Genomic DNA, 17,258 nt, shown 5'->3' on the forward strand with positions numbered 1-17,258 from the left:
GGCTTACACCATCCAGGTCTCGGCGCTGACAGGAAGGCCAGGTGCTCTCAGTGTAGAGCAACATGCAGCCACGGCAGTCAGGAGGATCCACAGTGGCGGCTCCCGTCTTCAGTCTCCATGGTCATCTGACGTACCCGCGCAGAGCCCTGCGTGGCCGCATCTATGTGACATCATGTCGCGCAAAGAAGGGGGACGCCGAGGCACACTATGCGGCGCATAGAAGGCTTGGTGAAGCCTTCCATTGCGCCGCCCTTTGAAAGTATGTACGGGGTGTGGAAGTTGTTGGTGGTGGTGGGGTTTGAATGGGCAGAGCGGAGCCTCGGACGGCCGCTGGTGGTGACAGGAAAATATTTTTTTCCTGACTCCAGCGGCTCCTCCTTGGTGGTGTGGGCCTATTTTCATGGGGGGGCCTGGAGCTGCAGCTCCACCCGCCCCATTGTTAATCCGGCTCTGGCTGCAACATGTACAGCAGTTCCTGCAGGAGTACTGGCTTGTGCTGCAACTTGTAATTACTGCAGGAAGGATCTGACAGTGAGTACTGGGCTGGACTTATTCTTATTATTGTTGTTATTACCAGTTATTTATATAGCACACACATATTCTGCAGCGCTTTACAGAGAATATTTTGCCATTCACATCAGTCTCTGCCCCAGTGGAGCTTACAATCTATATTCCCTATCACATGTACACACACACACATTCACACTAGGGTTAATTTTTGTTGGGATCCAATTAACCTACCAGTATATTTTTGGAATGTGGGAGGAAACTGGAGTACCCAGAGGAAACCCACGCAAGTACGGGGAGAATATACAAACTCCACACAGTTATGGCTATGGTGGGAATTGGTATTAGAGTGGTGAATTTAAAGGTGCAGTGCTACTTACATAAAACCTTTTACTAAGGTGTCCCTCTCCCCTGTAGCCAATGCCCTGGGGGTTGCCCTGTATGGAAATTACTATGGTGTCTTCAAGTGTAATCTTTAGACTGTGGCTTGTGGTTGGTCCTCTGCTCATTGTGCTGCTCTGGATTCATCTGGATAGTTATATTGCTTCTAATAGGTTAGTGTTTTGTAAATCAATTTTTTTAATTTATAAACTGGATAACATTAGAATAAATCCCCATGTAGGTCAGTATGAATCAAGTGATCTGATAAATAATAGGATTTTAATACCTACCGGTAAATCCTTTTCTCTTAGTCCGTAGAGGATGCTGGGGACTCCAAAAGGACCATGGGGTATAGACGGGATCCGCAGGAGACATGGGCAGACTATAAGACTTTGAATGGGTGTGAACTGGCTCCTCCCTCTATGCCCCTCCTCCAGACCTCAGTTAGAAAACTGTGCCCAGGAGGGACGGACATTACGAGGAAAGAATTTTATTGTTTAAACACGGTGAGTGTCGTACCAGCTCACACCACGAACATACCGCAGAACGTGGCATTCAATAGAATACCAGCCAACGGCATGAAAAATACACAGCCACATGCTGAAAGAATCTGTAACACAACCTGTGTGTCAACACAACCAATAATAAGACACCGCATGCCATGGCATGAACAACGTCAGCAACAGCCTGACAGAAAAGAAACACCACAAGAGTGTAACCATAACCAATAACTGCAGACACAGTACGCACTGGGACGGGCGCCCAGCATCCTTTACGGACTAAGAGAAAAGGATTTACCGGTAGGTATTAAAATCCTATTTTCTCATACGTCCTAGAGGATGCTGGGGACTCCAAGAGAACCGTGGGGTTTATACCAAAGCTACAGACCGGGCGGGAAAGTGCGGACGACTCTGCAACACTGATTGAGCAAACAGGAGGTTCCCTTCAGCCAGGGTATCAAACTTGTATAGCTTAGCCAAAGTGTTTGAACCTGAGCAAGTATCCGCTCGGCAAAGTTGAGCCGGCGAGATTCCTCGGGCATCCGCCCAAGAAGAGCCCATCTACCTAGTAGAATGGGTCACCACCGACTTCGGTAACGTCAATCCAGCCGTAGAACGAGCACGCCGAATCATATCACAGAACTAGCGTGTAACAGACTGCCGAGACGCAGGCGCCCAAATCACGCTGGGGCATACCGGACAAACAGAGCCTCTGTTTCCCTAGTCTGAGCCAAACTGGTGACATAAATATTCAAAGCCCCGACTACAGCGAGAGACCTTGAATCAGCCAAAGCTTAAGCAACCACAGGCATCAGATAGGCTGGTTTCTGCGAAACACCGAAACCACTTTCTGGCAGAACTATTATCCGAGTTCTCAAATCCGCTCTATCCACATGGAAGAACCAACAGGGGCTCTCGTGAGACAAAGCCACTACTTCCGACACCCGCCTTGCGGACGCCAAATTGAATAGCATGACCACACTTCAAGAGAGATTTTTTTTTTTTAACACGACCTTTCATAAAGGTTCCAATCAGTGTGATACAAGAAATGCAACACCACGTCAAGGTCCTACAGTGCCAAAGGGGGCACCAATGGAGGTCGGATGTGCAGTACTCCTTTCACGAAAATCTGAACTTCCTGAAAGGTGGCCAAATCTTTTTTTTTTTTTTTTAAGAAAATTTATAAGGCCAAAACTGCCCTGAAATGGAGCCTAACTGTAGGCCTGCATCCACACGTGCTAGCAAAGAATGGAGAAGAACGACCCCGCTGAAAGTCTTCCGTAGGAGCCTTCTTGGATTCACACCAAGACACATATATACGCCAGCTACGGTGGTAAGGCTTTGCCGTTACTCCTTCCCTAGCCTGAATAAGTGTGGAAATGATTTAACTGGAAATACCCTTTTGGCCAGGATATGGCATTCAACCGCCACGCCGTCAAACGCAGCCGCGATAAGACTTGATACCCTCCCGGGTCTTGCTGTAACCGTTCCTCATGAAGAGGAAGAGGCCCGGGATCTTCCATGAGTAAATCATGAAAAACTGGATACCAAGCCCTCCTTGGCAAGACGGAACCATGAGAATCGCCCGAAGCTTTGTTCTTCTTACGTTTATCACCTTCAGAAAAAGTGAGAGCGGAGGGGACACATAGACTGACTGAAAACACCCAAGGTGTCACGAGGACGTCCACTGCTATAGCTTGAGTGTCCCTGGACCTGGAACAATATCCCTGAGACTGCTCGTTGAGGCGAGACACCAGCATGTCCAATCGAGTCACTCCTCAAAGAGTTGTCACTTCTGTGAAAACTTCACGATGACGACTGTATTTCTCCCTGATGGCGATCGCGTCTTCAGAGGAAATCTATTTCTCCGTCGTTTACCTCCGGAACGAAAACTGCTAATATATCGTTTTCTCACTACCGAATAACAATGTCTCTTACTATTGAAATAAAACCATCGTACTGTCATCACTCCGGTGAAATGGCAAAGACAATCCTGGAAATCCACCCAGATAATCTGAGTGCGGAGAACACGCATTTAAACTTTTTAGTTCTCTTTTTTTTTTTTTTTACATGGACAACAGGACAATGCCCTGAACCTGACGCACCTCTGGTATGGCGTTGCATACTACTTCCCCTTCCAGAGGGGAATGGCAAGGTCTATGAGAAAATCAGTGAGGGGAAACCTCTGTAACTCCAGAATGTCCCCCTTCGGATTCTACAATTAACTCACAGGTCCCAGTCTATTCCCGGACTAACTGAAAAGTAGTAGACGAGTCCCCACCGGAGTGGGGTCCAGCCAGATAGACTCAGTGACATGTGGTGGATGTGGTAAAAAACAGAAACGACATCCACTTCTGCGAACCTAACAAGGCTGCAGAACTCTTACCTTTTCACCTTCCACTGTCTGCACAGAAAAGGAAAAAAGAACGGTATCGAACCGGTTTAAACGACCGCATCCCACAAAAGAATGCGTCACCAACCGTTGTGAGGGAAACTAACTCACAAAGTTAGATCTACCAGCAGTATCTGCCAAGAATGACTGAAACTGAGGCATCCCCAAACAGCGGTTCACCGTCCCAGGGAAAAATTCCAGTATCTCTCGGAGTCAGCCTCAACATTCCCCCGGCCACACGTCCTGTATACGTAGAGCGGCCTGCCGCAAAGTTATAAAGAAGAACCGACATAAGTAACCTCCCTTCTCTTTAGGGAAATTCTATCGGATGACTCTCCGAATATAAATACTCCCTCATGTGCATGTAAACCCAAAGCATAGAAATAAAATATCACTTAGCTCCCTGTATACGATCCTTTGAGACAGGGCCCCATGTCAACCAGGAGTTGACTTTCACAGTATTCCATCCGCGGCGGGAAAAGAATAAACATTCGGACTCCTTGTGAGGATCTGCTCTTCACGGCCGACCTAGAGCTTTATCAACAGAGCGACCAGCACATGAGAAAGAATACTATTACTTCAGCATTCATTTTTTTAATCATAAAATGCATATACATAATGCAATACACAACTACACACATATCCCCAATATATATATATATATATATATATATACACATATAACATACATATAAGTGGATTGTCCGGAACCCTAGGATCCGTAGTGACATTAATGTGTTCTGAATGTGTATGACCATGTACTGAAAGCCCCAGTTGTGGATCAAACAGGAAACCTTATGGTCGACAGAACACCTAGCATTCGTCGACGGCAGGGAGTAGTAACCAGGCAAAAAACATATTTGCGACCCCGAGGGATCCGAGGGAAGTATACATAAATAATTTTAATAAAACTCCCCCACCTATACCACCATGTCTGTGCTCGAACTACAAGCCCAAGGAACCGTACCATACCTATACACATACATATATATACAGGTATAAGGCAGTTACAGCATGTTAATTTACACCCAGTAAGAACAGATGGTGCCGACAGGACCACCCACATACTACTGTGACTCCCATACAGTGTTTACTTTTACCAAGCATACAACTACCGACCTGCTGATACTACATTTACCTAATCACGTACCAACAGGCGTCGGCGATGCCGACAGCAAACCCCACAGCTGTTCGTGACAGAGCACTCACGCATGTCGACATACTGAAAAGCTATAGTGGGTATAACTGACAGGGAACACACAGAGAGATATGCACCACAATAATGATTACATGCCCATTATCAAAATTAGTGCTATATTTCCTTCTATATAGCACTAAACCACTGTTTACAGTAAAACCTGCTTTTGGCGGGGACATGGAGAAAATGGCGCTGAATGTTGTGAGGGCTAAGCCCCACCCCTTCTCGGCGCGCTTCAGCCCCTCCATTAAAATAACCTTTTTATGCGTTTTTTACTTGTTATGCTGGCGGGGGCCGTATACAGTGCCCACGCAACTGTATACATGTCTCCTCTTTTCACACAAGAGGTTTATATTGCTGCCCAGGGCGCCCCCTCCCTGCGCCCTGCACCCTTGCAAAGTGGCGGCGTGTGGGAGCAAAGGCGCGCAGCACGGCCCCTGTATACTGGCGGGGGTTCGGCCACGGTGCCCGGACACCGAAAAAGCATCTCATACCAGCGTTTTTCTGACCCCAGTAACTTTCTGCCCAGGGCGCTGCCCCCCCAGCGCCCTGCACCCATGTGAGTGCCGTTGGTGTGTGGGAGCATGGAGCGCAGCGCGACCACTGCGTGTTACCTCCGTTACTGAAGTCTTCTGCCGTCACTGAAGTCTTCAGATCTTCTAATACTCACCCGGCTTCTTTCTTCTGGCTTCTGTGAGGGGGGTGATGGTGCGGCTCCGGGAACAAGCAGCTAGGCCAGGAGTGGGGAACCTCAGGCCCGAGGGCCGTATAAGGCCCTCAAAGCCACTTGATCCGGCCCGGCCAGCTTCACCTAAACGAGAGGAGATGCCGAGCGCCCGCTAAGATTTTACCACCAGCGGGCGCCCGACTCCTCAGCAGCAGCCGGAGGCAGGAGCTCACTCCTGAGCTCCAGCTTCTGCCTCAGGCAGTGTCCATGTGTGGCTGTGTGGCACTATGGGAGAGACGTCATGACATCTCCCATAGTTTCGAGGAGAGGTAGGGCAGCAGTCCGGAAGCAGGAGCAGGGCTGGTGAGCATTGTGTTTTTTTTTCTTTCTTTTAATGTGTGTGTAAGCGGCACTACTAGGGGGCATATTTAATGGGGCATAACTACAGGGGGCATATCTAATGGGGCATAACTACATGGGGCATATTTAATGGGGCATAACAACTGACGGGGCATATCTAATGGGCCAAAACAACTGACAGAGGGCATATCTAATGGGACATAACAACTGACTGGGGGCAAATCTAATCAGGCATAATAAGTGACTGGGGGCATAACAAGTGACTGGGGGCATAACTACTGACTGGGGGCAGGTTGATAATTTTTGTATGGCCCCCGAAGGATTTTATAAATATCCAAATGGCCCTTGGTAGAAAAAAGGTTCCCCACCCCTGAGCTAGGCGAACCAAGTGATCGAACCCTCTGGAGCTAATGGTGTCCAGTAGCCTAAGAAGCAGAGCCCTTGAACTAAGAAGAAGTAGGCCTGCTTCTCTCCCCTCAGTCCCACGATGCAGGGAGCCTGTAGCCAGCAGGTCTCTCTGAAAATAAAAAACCTAACAATAAAGTCTTTCTAGAGAAACTCAGTAGAGCTCCCCTAGTGTGTGTCCAGTCACTCCTGGGCACAAAGTCTAACTGAGGTCTGGAGGAGGGGCATAGAGGGAGGAGCCAGTTCACACCCATTCAAAGTCTTATAGTGTGCCCATGTCTATACCCCATGGTCCTTTTGGAGTCCCCAGCATCCTCTAGGACATATGAGAAAAAAGTATTGGATGTATTTTCTCTAAGTAAATTCTTAATATTTGTGGACAAGCACCATTCCTTTACATGTACACATTAGGTAAGGCCCCTTACCCAGGGCCGGCTCTACCATTAGGCAGCTTTAGGCGACTGCCTAGGGGCGCCGGTCCCTGGAGGGCGCCACTGAATTAATTGAACAAAAACCTGAAGTATGTCTCTGTATGCACCTTACCTTTTACACTGCGCTGGCTGCTGCTGCGGTTCTAATCTGGTACAGCTGCCGCTATCAGGGTGTGCCACATGGTGTCTCAGCGCTTCCTCCGTGCTGACACATGTAATATCAAGTCATGTGAAGGCACATAGGAGATGGATGTAACTATGGCTCCCAAGGAGAGACCCCATGGCCGCACCCACAGCCTCAGGGTCCTATACAATTCCAAACATGTTGGCTAACATGTATACATAGGCAGAAAGAATGGTCATCACGCAACGATTTGAAAGTGAAGGTATATTGAGAACAAAGGGGGTCATTCTAACCTGATCGCTCGCTGCAGTTCGTCGCAGCGCAGCAATCAGGTCAGAATGGCGCATGCGCCAGCACCACAGTGTGGCGGTGCATGGCTGACAGCCGATGGCCGTCGTTGCCTAGCGATCGCCTATGCCTGATTGACAGGCAGAGGCAGTCGCTGGGCGGGAGGGGGCGGCACGGCGGCGTTTGGCCGCCGTTTTGTGGGTGCGGTCCGGCCTACGCAGGTGTGGCCGGACCGTGCGGGGGGAAGGCCGCATCGGCTGCGTAACGTCACATGCAGCCGCTGCGACCCGGGCAGCGTCGAGTAACTCCCGGCCAGCCGCAGGAACTGCGCTGCCCGGGAGTTACTCTTCAAGCACAAAAGCATTGCCGCTGTGCGATGCTTTTGTACTTGTGCGCAGGGGCGGGGGGGTGGCATGACATGAGGGGCGGACTAGCATTGTGCTGGGCGTCCCGCCACATGTCAGTGTAAGTGATCGTAGTTGTGCTACATTTAGCACAGCTACGATCAGGTCGGAATGACCCCCTGTAGTCACCAAACTTTGTTTACAATATGCAGTTTCACTTTAAAAGTCCTTGAGTGTTGTCCCTTTTCTCTGTATATGTATAATGATTCAACTCACCCCATCCCACCACGGCCACCTGCATCTTCCCTATGAGAGGTTGTGGTTGTGGTGTTTGCAGGTTAGAGGATGCTAGGCTGAAGCTTTGCCTAGGGAGCAGAGAGGCCTTGCACCGGCCCTGCCCTTACCTGAAGCAAGATCACACAACTACGGAATTAAAATCTGTCAGTAAATCTCTCTGTAAGTCTTCTGAAACAACCACATGAATGAATTTGCTGAATCGTGGGTTTAAGCAGAGAAATTTGACACTTCAGTATAAAAACATTTCTCGCATAGTTATCACAACACTGTCAGGCCAGGCAGATGACATGTGTTTCAATATTAAGAAATATTTGTTTTTCAGAGTAACTTGGATCTGACTTGAGGCAGGGTTCCAAGTAAACCAGTAACTTTGTAGCCGGGATAGTATGTAAGGAATGTTGGCAGAAAAACAGTCAGGTAAATGTTGGGGGGAAAAACGATAAGATGGCAGCTATCCTTTCTCACAAATGTAACGTTAAGAATGAAGACAATCCCTGTACATTCCAGGAGGATTTAATCATTTGGCTGCAAAGGTGACACTTTGTGATCCTGATTTAAAGTTTAACTAAAGTCCTGATTTAAAGTCCAACTAAAGGCCTTAAAATCTGCTGTGTTTTAAATGTGCATGGCTGGAGAGTCAGATTGTATTATGTGCCAAAGGTATGTGTACACTGGGCCACCAAGAGCGATCACAGGCCCGGGTACTATTGGGCAACAAAAAAATAAAGAATTAGTAAGTGCAGGCGGGTACCGGCAGCTGCATAGGGGAACATTATTCTGCCTCAGCTGCAAAGGGGGACAATGTTACCCTTAGCAGCTGGCCTGGGCCCCTCCAACAAACCTGGACCTTAATAATTAGTACCCCACCACCGCCATCACCCCCTTCATATTTGTTGCAGCTCTAGGAGGCTTCATATAAAGAAACATGTGGATGAGATGACATCAACGTATATTTAAACTACTTTCTCTGACGTCCTAAGTGGATGCTGGGGACTCCGTCAGGACCATGGGGATTAGCGGCTCCGCAGGAGACAGGGCACAAAAGTAAAAGCTTTAGGATCAGGTGGTGTGCACTGGCTCCTCCCCCTATGACCCTCCTCCAAGCCTCAGTTAGATTTTTGTGCCCGGCCGAGAAGGGTGCAATCTAGGTGGCTCTCCTAAAGAGCTGCTTAGAGTAAAAGTTTGTTAGGTTTTTTATTTTCAGTGAGTCCTGCTGGCAACAGGCTCACTGCTACGAGGGACTTAGGGGAGAGAAGTGAAATCACCTGCGTGCAGGATGGATTGGCTTCTTAGGCTACTGGACACCATTAGCTCCAGAGGGAGTCGGAACACAGGTCTCACCCTGGGGTTCGTCCCGGAGCCGCGCCGCCGACCCCCCTTGCAGATGCCGAAAAGTGAAGGTCCAGAAACGGCGGCAGAAGACTCTTCAGTCTTCATAAGGTAGCGCACAGCACTGCAGCTGTGCGCCATTGTTGTCAGCACACTTCATAGCAGCGGTCACTGAGGGTGCAGGGCGTTGGGGGGGGGCGCCCTGGGCAGCAATGATAGTACCTTATTCTGGCTAAAAATACATCACATATAGCCCCTGGGGGCTATATGGATGTATTTAACCCCTGCCAGGTCTCAAAAAAACGGGAGAAGAAGCCCGCCGAAAAGGGGGCGGGGCCTATTCTCCTCAGCACACAGCGCCATTTTCCCTCACAGAAATGCTGGTGGGAAGGCTCCCAGGCTCTCCCCTGCACTGCACTACAGAAACAGGGTTAAAACAGAGAGGGGGGGGCACTTATTTGGCGATATGTATATATATATTAAAATACTATAAGGGAAAAACACTTATATAAAGGTTGTCCCTGTATAATTATAGCGTTTTTGGTGTGTGCTGGCAAACTCTCCCTCTGTCTCCCCAAAGGGCTAGTGGGGTCCTGTCCTCTATCAGAGCATTCCCTGTGTGTGTGTGCTGTGTGTCGGTACGTGTGTGTCGACATGTATGAGGACGATGTTGGTGAGGAGGCGGAGCAATTGCCTGAAATGGTGATGTCACTCTCTAGGGAGTCGACACCGGAATGGATGGCTTATTTAAGGAATTACGTGATAATGTCAACACGCTGCAAGGTCGGTTGACGACATGAGACGGCCGGCAAACAAATTAGTACCTGTCCAGGCGTCTCAAACACCGTCAGGGGCTGTAAAACGCTCATTTACCTCAGTCGGTCGACACAGACACGGACACTGACTCCAGTGTCGACGGTGAAGAAACAAACGTATTTTCCTTTAGGGCCACACGTTACATGTTAAGGGCAATGAAGGAGGTGTTACATATTTCTGATACTACAAGTACCACAAGAAGGGTATTATGTGGGGTGTGAAAAAACTACCTGTAGTTTTTCCTGAATCAGATAAATTAAATGAAGTGTGTGATGATGCGTGGGTTTCCCCCGATAGAAAATTATTGGCGGTATACCCTTTCCCGCCAGAAGTTAGGGCGCGTTGGGAAACACCCTTTAGGGTGGATAAGGCGCTCACACGCTTATCAAAACAAGTGGCGGTACCGTCTCCAGATAGGGCCGCCCTCAAGGAGCCAGCTGAGAGTCTGAAAAATATCCTAAAAAGGTATATACACACATACTGGTGTTATACTGCGACCAGCGATCGCCTCAGCCTGGATGTGCAGCGCTGGGGTGGCTTGGTCGGATTCCCTGACTGAAAATATTGATACCCTTGACAGGGACAGTATTTTATTGACTATAGAGCATTTAAAGGATGCATTTCTATATATGCGAGATGCACAGAGGGATATTTGCACTCTGGCATCAAGAGTAAGTGCGATGTCCATATCTGCCAGAAGATGTTTATGGACACGACAGTGGTCAGGTGATGCAGATTCCAAACGGCACATGGAAGTATTGCCGTATAAAGGGGAGGAGTTATTTGGGGTCGGTCCATCGGACCTGGTGGCCTCGGCAACAGCTGGAAAATCCACCTTTTTTACCCCAAATCACATCTCAGCAGAAAAAGACACCGTCTTTTCAGCCTCAGTCCTTTCGTCCCCATAAGGGCAAGCGGGCAAAAGGCCAGTCATATCTGCCCAGGGATAGAGGAAAGGGAAGAAGACTGCAGCAGGCAGCCCATTCCCAGGAACAGAAGCCCTCCACAGCTTCTGCCAAGTCCTCAGCATGACACTGGGGCCGTACAAGCGGACTCAAGTGCGGTGGGGGGTCGTCTCAAGAGTTTCAGCGCGTAGTGGGCTCACTCGCAAGTGGACCCCTGGATCCTACAAGTAGTATCCCAGGGGTACAGACTGGAAATTCAAGACGTCTCCCCCTCGCAGGCTCCTGATGTCTGCTTTACCAACGTCTTCCTCCGACAGGGAGGCAGTATTGGAAACAATTCACAAGCTGTATTCCCAGCAGGTGATAATCAAAGTACCCCTCCTATAACAAGGAAAGGGGTATTATTCCACACTATATTGTGGTACTGAAGCCAGACGGCTCGGTGAGACCTATTCTAAATGGGAAATCTTTGAACACTTACATACAAAGGTTCAAATCAAGATGGAGTCACTCAGAGCAGTGATAGCGAACCAGAAAGAAGGGGACTATATGGTGTCCCTGGACATCAAGGATGCTTACCTCCATGTCCCAAATTGCCCTTCTCTCCAAGGGTACCTCAGGTTCGTGGTACGGAACTGTCACTATCAGTTTCAGACGCTGCCGTTTGGATTGTCCACGGCACCCCGGGTCTTTACCAAAGTAATGGGCGAAATGATGATTCTTCTTCAAAGAAAAGGCGTCTTAATTATCCCTTACTTGGACGATCTCCTGATAAGGGCAAGGTCCAGAGAACAGTTGGAAGTCGGAGTAGCACTATCTCAAATAGTTCTACGACAGCACGGGTGGATTCTAAATATCCAAAATCGCAGCCATTTCCGACGACACGTCTGCTGTTCCTAGGGATGGTTCTGGACACAGTCCAGAAAAAGGTGTTTCTCCCGGAGGAGAAAGCCAGGGAGTTATCCGAGCTAGTCAGGAACCTCCTAAAACCAGGAAAAGTGTCAGTGCATCATTGCACAAGAGTCCTGGGAAAAATGGTGGCTTATTACGAAGCGATTCCATTCGGCAGATTCCACGCAAGAACTTTTCAGTGGGATCTGCTGGACAAATGGTCCGGATCGCATTTTCAGATGCATCAGCGGATAACCCTATCTCCAAGGACAAGGGTGTCTCTCCTGTGGTGGTTACAGAGTGCTCATCTTCTAGAGGGCCGCAGATTCGGCATTCAGGATTGGATGCTGGTGACCACGGAGGCCAGCCTGAGAGGCTGGGGAGCAGTCACACAGGGAAAAAATTTCCAGGGAGTGTGATCAAGTCTGGAGATTTTTCTCCACATAAATATACTGGAGCTAAGGGCAATTTACAATGCTCTAAGCTTAGCAAGACCTCTGCTTCAAGGTCAGCCGGTATTGATCCAGTGGGACAACATCACGGCAGTCGCCCACGTAAACAGACAGGGCGGCACAAGAAGCAGGAGGGCAATGGCAGAAACTGCAAGGATTTTTCGCTGGGCGGAAAATCATGTGATAGCACTGTCAGCAGTGTTCATTCCGGGAGTGGACAACTGGGAAGCAGACTTCCTCAGCACAACCTCCACCCGGGAGAGTGGGGACTTCATCGGGAAGTCTTCCACATGATTGTGAACCGTTGGAAAAGACCAAAGGTGGACATGATGGCGTCCCGCCTGAACAAAAAACTGGACAAGTATTGCGCCAGGTCAAAAGACCCTCAGGCAATAGCTGTGGACGTTCTGGTAACACCGTGGGTGTACCAGTCGGTGTATGTCTTCCCTCCTCTGCTTCTCATACCCAAGGTATTGAGAATTATAAGACGTAGAGGAGTAAGAACTATACTCGTGGCTCCGGATTGGCCAATAAGGACTTGGTACCCGGAACTTCAAGAGATGCTCACAGAGGACTCATGACCTCTGCCGCTAAGAAGGGACTTGCTTCAGCAAGTACCATGTCTGTTCCAAGACTTAACGCGGCTGCGTTTGACGGCATGGCGGTTGAACGCCGGATCCTAAGGGAAAAAGGCATTCCGGAAGAGGTCATTCCTACCCTGGTCAAAGCCAGGAAGGAGGTGACCGCACAAGATTATCACCACATGTGGCGAAAATATGTTGCGTGGTGTGAGGCCAGGAAGGCCCCATGAAGAAATTTCAACTCGGTCATTTCCTGCAAACAGGAGTGTCTATGGGCCTCAAATTGGGGTCCATTAAGGTTCAAATTTCGGCCCTGTCGATTTTCTTCCAGAAAGAATTGGCTTCAGTTCCTGAAGTCCAGAAGTTTGTCAAGGGAGTACTGCATATACAACCCCCTTTTGTGCCTCCAGTGGCACTGTGGGATCTCAACGTAGTTCTGGGATTCCTAAAATCACATTGGTTTAAACCGCTCAAATCTGTGGATTTGAAATATCTCACAGGGAAAGTGACCATGCTGTTGGCCCTGGCCTCGGCCAGGCGAGTGTCAGAATTGGCGGCATTTGTCTCAAAAAAGCCCATATCTGATTGTCCATTCGGACAGGGCAGAGCTGCGGACTCATCCCCAGTTTCTCCCTAAGGTGGTGTCAGTGTTTCACCCGAACCAGCTTATTGTGGTACCTGCGGCTACTAGGGACTTGGAGGACTCCAAGTTGCTAGATGTTGTCAGGGCCCTGAAAATATAGTTTCCAGGACGGCTGGAGTCAGGAAAACTGACTTGCTGTTATCCTGTATGCACCCAACAAACTGGGTGCTCTTGCTTCTAAGCAGACGATTGCTAGTTGGATGTGTAGTACAATTCAGCTTGCACATTCTGTGGCAGGCCTGCCACAGCCAAAATATGTAAATGCCCATTCCACAAGGAAGGTGGGCTCATCTTGGGCGGCTGCCCGAGGGGTCTCGGCTTTACAACTTTGCCGAGCTGATACTTGGTCAGGGGCACACCCTGACTGAGGAGGACCTGGAGTTCTCTCATTCGGTGCTGCAGAGTCATCCGCACTCTCCCGCCCGTTTGGGAGCTTTGGTATAATCCCCATGGTCCTGACGGAGTCCCCAGCATCCACTTAGGACGTCAGAGAAAATAAGAATTTACTTACCGATAATTCTATTTCTCGTAGTCCGTAGTGGATGCTGGGCGCCCATCCCAAGTGCGGATTGTCTGCAATACTTGTACATAGTTATTGTTACAAAAATCGGGTTATTATTGTTGTGAGCCATCTTTTCAGAGGCTCCGCTGTTATCATGCTGTTAACTGGGTTCAGATCACAGGTTGTACAGTGTGATTGGTGTGGCTGGTATGAGTCTTACCCGGGATTCAAAATCCTTCCTTATTGTGTACGCTCGTCCGGGCACAGTATCCTAACTGAGGCTTGGAGGAGGGTCATAGGGGGAGGAGCCAGTGCACACCACCTGATCCTAAAGCTTTTACTTTTGTGCCCTGTCTCCTGCGGAGCCGCTAATCCCCATGGTCCTGACGGAGTCCCCAGCATCCACTACGGACTACGAGAAATAGAATTATCGGTAAGTAAATTCTTATTTTAAGTAAACACATTAGGTAAATAAATGTTTTAAAACTGTGTGTCTCATCCTCAAGGGCTCCAAAAAAGGGTGGGGTGGGAACAGATTTCCTAGGCCTGAGTCTATCTGAGGGACGCAGCGGGAGCCGCGATCAGCCAGGGAAATACACTCACCCTCAATAGGCGATGCTGCAGATTGCATTTGAACATAGATAGTGAATATGCAGAGTAGGATGAGATTGACTTCTTCTCTACAGCATCATCAGGACCCACCAGATATCCACCAGATGTCTCTGCAACTCAGCCCATCCCTACAGTAAGTAACTAGCAGCCATGCTATAGTGCTTGCTGGTTACTACGAAAGCACTGGGACAAATGAGCTCAGTGAACCACTGCAAAAGCAACAAAGCCGGTCACACTAAAGCACAGAGAACATGTGGCTCCAGCTATAGAATGTGTAGGGGATGCCATTGCTGTAGAGCCCAGAGACTTATGGGACCTGCATGTGGGACACGGCTCACAGGTCATATAGTTGTCTACCAAGTTCCCGGAATTACCTACTAAGCAAATGGATCTTGTCCATTGTCAGACTTGAATATTGGTGGCTGTCTCCAGAGGAGGATTGGGATGGAAAACCAGCCTGAAAAATGTATAGAAGCAGCCCTAATGGGACGAGATCCCTCCTCATAAGGCCTGGATGTATGCAATTGGGCCTTCCTTGTGTCTTTTGCTGCAGTTGTGTCCGAGACCAGGGATGGATTGGGAACTAAAAGTGGCCCTGTAAAAAGTTGTAGACGTGGCCCGACATGGGCAGCACAAGAGGTATAACATACCGTGTAACCATGGTAGCATCACTGCTGCGGAGAGAGGGGTCTCTCTAGAAGCATTGATGTTCTGGCTACGGACAGCAACAATGTCGGTTCCACTGTCATGATTTGAAACCCTATCATGATTTCAACCCAACCCCAGCACGGTGATGATGGGAACAGAATTCCCTTTAAGAATTGGGCCAGCAAATCACAATATACTAGCCCCATGCCAATTAGCACTGAGGCTCTTCCAGGAAACCCAGAGACAGTGGGTGTCAGGGTAAGAGAGTATCATATAAAATCATTAACTAATGCTCACTTATACAACTACAAGTGTCCTAGCAGCCGGGAGAGAGAGATGGTGTGACTGCGCTGGATTTGATGAATACAACACTAGTAATAAAATAACAAATTTATTCCTAAAATTGTACAATAGGTAAATAATATCAATAAAATATGCACATAAATAAACTGATAAAAATTGCAAGTGCTGAAATATGGACTAACATCCTATGGGACCACCCAGTTTGCCAGGTAGGAATTTTGGACTTTCTGGAGATGTATGCAATGACCGTTCCTGATGTATTTCCCCTGTGTTATAGTCCAGCTTAAACAATTAAACAATTAAGCGCCCAAGTACCTTCGGGTAAATCCATTCTCCTAGCAGCCGGGGTCTGCTGGAACATGTAATTTCAGAAAGTAACTTATAGTAAACATAGAAGAAATTTAGTATTATAGTGCAAATTGTGTTTATTGATTTTCACAAACCAAATGAGAACAAAACAGGAAAGTTAGTTACATCTGCATGACACATCAATAAATGGCAAACAATGGTATCTGGAATAAGAAATAGAAATATGCAGGAGGGCTAAAAGGGAGATTGTAGGCCCAGGGCCAGAGTAAATGGAGTAAAGCCATGATAGGGTGTAAACAGTCCTAAACATAGACAGGTATGAAAGTCAACTAGTGAAAAAGGGCAACTACAGTTATTACAGGACAAAAGAAGCAAAAACAAAGGAAAGAGGAATGGAGGGAGACGCTAAGGGGAGGGAGGAAGGGGGAGATGATAGTGGTCAACCAATCCTAAAAAATAAAGTAAATGGTATGGACATAAACAGAAAGCAGCAATGCAGATCTTGGGGCCAGTGCAGGCTCAGTCCCACTCCCAGTGGGTTATATTTACACCCAGGATACAATAAATTCTAAGGGTTCTCTATTCTGAAATCTTTCTCTTTTCTGTGGAGTGCTTCCTAGAATAATATATATATCAATAAAAAATTATTTATTCAGGATGTAGCCAGAATCCCGATGCTCACAATGCCCAAGGTTAGTGTTAGGGTTAGGATGCAGGAAGTGTGGGGGGATAGCGGTTAGGGTTAGGCTATAGGTGAGGACAGTTAGGGTTAGGCTGTGGGAGGGGTGGACTAGGGTTAGGATTAGGGGTAGGGTTAGGGTTAAAATAATGGGATCTGTAGATATTTAGAGCATTGGGATCCCCACTGCCAGTATCCTAACTACACCCCGACTGCTGGTATTTTGATACCAACCCGTGTCGGCCATGTAAACACACAAATACATTTTCTTTGTCATGATCAGGTAACAACTGCAAAAAAAAAAAAACCGTGCATCACAAAAAAAAAGAGGCTTTTTTTTGCTACAATTTTGTATTTTTGCAGTTTATAAATTACCTATATAGTCTGTAATTTACACCTCACAAGTATATGATATATAGTTAACAGAAACTTAGTACAAATTAATTTACAGTCCTATTATACTACCCCTTACCTTCAGTTTCTATGTTCCATGCCCTGTACTACCAGGACACCTTATAAAGTTGCTGAATAAAGGAATAGAGAATAAAGGGGTGGTTTCCTCGGCAGCAAACACTGAGTTTTTTGGCTATATTAATTAATGATGATGACACTTATAATACAATTGGGCCATGTGCTGGATGCCACCATTAATTAATTATTAATGCTTCAATTAATATACAAATATTAATTAATT

The 17,258-nt window shown here is 47.8% G+C and overlaps 1 protein-coding gene across 4 annotated transcripts in view; it reads left to right on the forward strand.

Annotated features, from left to right (window-relative positions):
• ITGB6 (integrin subunit beta 6) overlaps window positions 1-17,258 on the forward strand; it is a 195,406-nt gene that overhangs the window by 69,493 nt on the left and 108,655 nt on the right. The window lies entirely within an intron of this gene.

Source organism: Pseudophryne corroboree, chromosome 7, assembly GCF_028390025.1.
Source record: "Pseudophryne corroboree isolate aPseCor3 chromosome 7, aPseCor3.hap2, whole genome shotgun sequence".
NCBI classification, from domain to species: domain Eukaryota; kingdom Metazoa; phylum Chordata; class Amphibia; order Anura; family Myobatrachidae; genus Pseudophryne; species Pseudophryne corroboree.